Consider the following 5,506-nt stretch of genomic DNA (forward strand, 5'->3'; position numbering starts at 1 on the left):
GCTTTTCCCTAACAGTTGTACAGGTTTGGCTCTTTTAATTAAGACTATGTCTCATTTTGAGTTTTTGTTTATGGTACTAGGAAGGGTTCTATGTCCCTGTGTTTGCATATAGCTATTCAATTGTTGAACCACAATTTCTTTAAAACAATTATCCTTTCTATGCTGAAGTGACTACATATTTATCAAAAATGAATTGCATATTTCTAAGATAATTTCTGGAATTTCTTTTATGCTCCATTAATCTATGTGTCTATGTTGATAATAATGCTGCATACACTGTCTTTACTACTGCAGGCTTATAGTAAGTCTTCAAATCAGATAGCTTTATTCCTATAACTTTAATCTCTCTCAAATTTATTTTGATTATTCTAGGTCCTTTGCAGTAACATGTGAACTAATCTGTCAATTTCTACTAAAAGAAAAATCCTGGGTTTTTTTTAATAAGAATGTATTAAATATTCAGACTTACCTACTGATAACCTAACTTTATTGTCTTATATATTTGGGCCTTTAATTTCCACCAATAATTTTGTTTTTAGTTTTCAGTGAATAGATCTTTCATGTCCTTTGTCACACTTGATCCTGAACATTTTGAACGTGTTTGTAAAAAGCCTTTTTAGCTTCAATGTTTGTTATTAATATTTAAAAGTATGATTGAATTTTTCAAACTGACCTAAGCTAACATCTCTCTAAACTAGTTTCTTCATCATAGATTCCACTGAAATTTTTACATAGTTGTGTCATCTGTGAATGAATGAAGACAATTTTACTTTTTAATTTTCAATCTGGGTGATTTTATTTATTTTTCTTGTTTTATCACAGTGACTATAACCTCCAACACAGTCTTAAATGAAAAGGTTGAGGGTAAACATCTTGGTTTTTTTTTTAATATTATAGAAAAATATGAACTTTCACCAGTGTTAGCTGTGTGTTTTTTTATAAACGTATTTTGCCAGATTGAAAAATATTTCCTTCTACTCAAAGTTTTCTGAGAGTTTTGATCAAAGATAATTGGATTTTATCACAGTTTTTCTGCATCTGTAAGGTAATCGTGTGTTGTTTCCTTGTTTTCTTTTTTACTGTGATGAATTTTAAACAGCTGGACCAACCTTGTGCTTCTGGGATAAACCTCATTTGGTCTTATTTTCTTTTTGTTATTATTTAGATTTTATACTCCTTTCTGATATTGGCTATTTCACTTTTTCTGATAGATTGCAAGGTGCTTATTAAGTTTATAGAACCTTCCTAAGAACAAGAATTGCTTTCACTGATTTTACCTCTTGTTTTCTGTTTTATTGATTCTTACACTAATCTTTATTTCTTCCCTTCTACTTATTTTGAATATCATTTACTCCCTTTTCTCTAGTGTAAATTAGAAACTGAAGTCATGAATTTGGGATCTTAAATTTTGATAGACACAGGTTTTATTTTTCAATTTATCTTTTTTGTATTGCATTGTAAGTTATTATGTTGGTCTTTATTTTTATTTTTTAAAAAACAATAAGAACAATGAAACAAAATCTCAACACATTATGAGAGTAACAATGGTTAATGCATTGTGTATTGTTACCTTCAAAGTAGTTCCTCAAAGTACAAAGTCTAGGCTTGAAAAGTTGACCAATCTTAGCACAAACCTTTATTTTCAACAACTTAAGAGAAAGTAGTACAGCTATTTTGACTATCTTATATTTTTTTTTCCTTTACCCTTTCTTCTTTTTTCTTTTCCCCATCCTAGTTTTTATTTCTCTTTGAACCATTTTTTTTTTCAATTTTATAATATCTATTGTATGTTTTGGGTCTTATTTACTCTTTCAGCTTCTAGGAAGACTATATGATTTTTACACATGAGAGACTGATTTATTTCACTTACGAGTGTTGTCTGAGATTGCATCCATTGGCCTATAAAGGTCTCAAGTTTATCCTTCATTATGGCTGAGATGCACTCCATTGTATAAAGGCATCTTTTTTTATCCATTCCTCAGTTGATAGGTATTTGGTTTGTTTCCAAGATTTTGCTATTATAAATTGTTCTGCTATAAACAGGGGTGCACACCCTTCCCCTCCTGTGCATGGCATTATGGAAACACCATGGCCACAGCAGCCCAGCTCTCCCTGGCTCAGTGGCCAAGTGGGAATCCAATACATGGAAAGTACTATGGACAGGTTGATACAGGAAACACTGGAAGGGTGTTGACTTCAGATTCTGCTGCTTTCCTGAAAACATCAGGGCTTCCAGACTTGATACTTTAAAAATTCAGGTTTAGCCAACAGAGCTAGCAAAGGCACCCTGAATAAATTTGGAAATTTTTGTTATTGTTGTTTTGTGTTCTGTGGCATGTGCCCAGAGTGGGCTGGAGGTTTCACTAAGTAGCTTGAAACTGGCTGTTCCTCCACCGAGATTTCATCATACCAGTAATCCTTTGCTAACCAGTGGACCTGCAGCTCAGCGCCCATGGGCTGTAAAAGGTAGGGCCAAATATGATGCCATTTTTGGTAGCTGAAGCCAGGTGAATGGAGTTCTGTCTGGCAACCAAGTGAAACCAGTGCTGCTCAACTCTAAGTCACTTGTGGAAATCCTTGGATGAGTTGGGGAGCTGAGCGATGCCGATCACGATGGAATGCTTGGCAGAGGTGAGTTTGCAGTTGCTGTTTCTGTCTGCTGTGCACTGGAGGAAAAGCCTCTGCCAACGTACTTGCCTCCAGCTTTGGTGCCACCATCCAAAAGAAAAACGTGGGTTGTGTCCCCTGCAGAAAAAGCCAAATATGGGGCTGGTGAGTTGGCTCAGTGGTCTAAAGCACCTACTTAGAACAAGCTTAGCAAAGCACAGGTGACTGCGGTTCAATCCCCCAGCACCACATGCCAGCTAGTCACGCCCCCTGGTGGGCTGAGCTGCCCCACACACACACATGCACACACATGCACACATAAATAAATAAATAAAATTTTTTTAAAAAAAGAAAAAGTCAAATACGATAAAATCTTCCTGAAAATAGATGAAGATATGGATGGATTTGTATCTGGTGTGGCAATCTGTGAAATCTTCCTGAAAACAGCTTCACCTTCTATCTTACTAGCCCATATTTGGGCATTATGTGACACAAGAGACTGTGGGAAGCTTTCAGAAGATCAATTTGCTTTGGCTTTTCATTTAATCAATCAATAGTTAATAAAAAACATTGATCCTCCACATTCTTATTCCCAAGCTGATTCCACTATCAGACAGGATGACTTCACAAGAGAATACCATAGGATCAAGTCCTGTTGCAGATCTCTCTGCTATTAAGGAGCTAGATACCCTTAACAATGAAATAGCTGACCTACAGAGGGAAATGAATAAGGTGGAAAAAGACCTTAAGGAGAAAAAAGATACTGTTAAGCAGAGGACAAGTGAGGTTCAGGATCTTCAAGATGAAGTTCAAGGGAGAATGTCAATCTGCAAAAGCTACAGGCCCAGAAGCAGCAAGTACAGGAACCCCTTGATGAACTGGATGAGCAGAAAGCCCAGCTGGAGGAGCAACTCAAAACAGTCAGAAAGCAATGAGCCAATGAGGCACAGTTGGTCTCATCTTTGAAAGCTGAAATAACTAGTCAAGAATCACAGATCTTGACTCATGAGGAAGAACTAGCCAAAGCCATGGAAGAGCTGGGTCTTCTACAAGAAACAGCAGTACTGGAAGAGGGTGTGGAGTCAGAAAAGGCTCAGCTAGAACCTCTTCAATGGCATCTTCCAAAGCCCCAGCAGGAAATCAGTTCCCAAGTGGTGGTGGGCAGGGTTTTGTTGGCATTCCAGTCTGAGAACTGAAGGAAATAAAAGATCTAGAAAATCATAATAATGAGTTGAATCAATGCAATAGCCCACACAGTGTTCTTGTAAATGACACTACAGATTATTGCCGCCTCAGCACCAGCAGCAGTGAAGCAGCCAAACTTAATGAACCTGCTGAAGGCCAGAGCAGCCTGGAGTCTGAGCCCATACACCAGGAGTCTCCAGCAAGAAGTAGTCCTGACATGTCACCTTCTGATGTGACTGATGGAAATGAAGTGGTGATTGCAGCTGTTAGCAAAAGTTTGTCCTGAGTGACAGACATGCAAAGGAGGAAGATCCGTTTAATTTATTTAGAATCAAGTGCACTGACAGATCCAGTTGCAGAGTAAAAGTTGGATTTTTTTTTCCAGTCTGATCCTTTTGTTGGCAGTGATCCTTCCAAAGATGATCCTTTCAGGAAAAATAGACCCATTTGGTGGTGATCCTTTCAAATGTTCAGGTCTCTTTGCATCTGACTGTTTCTTCAAGCAGTCTTCTACTGACCCTTTTGCCACTTCAGGTACTGACCCTTTCAGCGCACCCAGCAAGGCAATAATCCATTGGTGGAAACATTAAAGCACAATGATCCTTTTGCTCCTGGTGGAACAGTTGTTACTGCAGCAAGCAATTCAACAACAGACTCCTTCACTTCTCTTTTTGGAAATGAATCATTTGGAGATGGATTCGCTGACTTCCACACATTGTCAGAGATCAACAATGAAGATCCTTTTAGTTCAGCTACATCAAGCTCTGAAGGCAGTGCAGCTATTCCTAAAAATGCATTTGAGGAAACATTGATCAAGAGTGAAGATGTGCCCCCAGCACTTCCCCCAAAGACTGGAATGCCACAAGACCCTGCCCACCACCACCTGGGAAAAGACCCATCAACAAGATGGATTCTTCTGATTCCTTTAAAGTAAATGATGCATTTCAGCCTTTCTCAGGCACTGATAGCTCCAAAGAAGACGATCCTGATACGTTTTGTGATCTGCTCACTTCCACTTCTACTACTGCCAATGAAGAGGCTGACCCAAGGATTTTGCTAACTTCTGCGCTTGACCCTCGGAAGAAGATACCATTGAGCGGGTCAAGAGGGAAAAGGAGAGAGAAGAAGAGCAGAGGTTTGCCTGACTGCACCAGCAAGAACAAGAAGACTTAGAACTGGCTGCTGCACTTAGCAAATCTGAGCTTTCAGAAGCATGAACAAGTCTGTTGTCCTTTGTCAACTATACAATATTCATCTTCCTGAATATTGAAACTGCACATGGAAATATAAAGGATTTAAGATTCCTATCATTGTGGCAAAAGTCTAGGTTTTCTTTTTAAACTCTCAGATTTGCCTCATTTTTTTTTCTTTGAAAAGCAGTGAATCAGATGAGACAGCATCACCCAGGCCCCTGTCTGGCGTGCATTTGCTGGGAGGTTCTGTTGCCTCTGCTGCCTCACAGTGCAGCCCTAGCACCCCAGCTTCTGCGTTGGCCCTGTGCTGGCCCTGACCTGTAGCTCTTCCCATGGGAGCTGGCGGGATTTTTACAGGTTGCCGCATTCTCTCCTGCCTTGAATGGTCAAAGAAGGGGAAGGAAATAACCTATTTCTTTTCTAAGTAGTACAAATTGGTTGGTTTAAAGTGCGGTTTTGAATGTCCTTATAGTAAAATTACTTTTTTTTTTAGAGACAAGGAAAATATTTTGCATAGATCA

The 5,506-nt window shown here is 38.8% G+C and overlaps 1 pseudogene; it reads left to right on the forward strand.

Moving 5' to 3' along the window:
- Positions 1-2,088: 2,088 nt before the first annotated feature.
- On the forward strand, positions 2,089-5,009 carry LOC101590614 (annotated as a pseudogene).
- The last annotated feature ends 497 nt before the right edge of the window (positions 5,010-5,506 follow it).

Source organism: Octodon degus, unplaced genomic scaffold, assembly GCF_000260255.1.
Source record: "Octodon degus isolate 3935 unplaced genomic scaffold, OctDeg1.0 scaffold00084, whole genome shotgun sequence".
NCBI lineage: Eukaryota > Metazoa > Chordata > Mammalia > Rodentia > Octodontidae > Octodon > Octodon degus.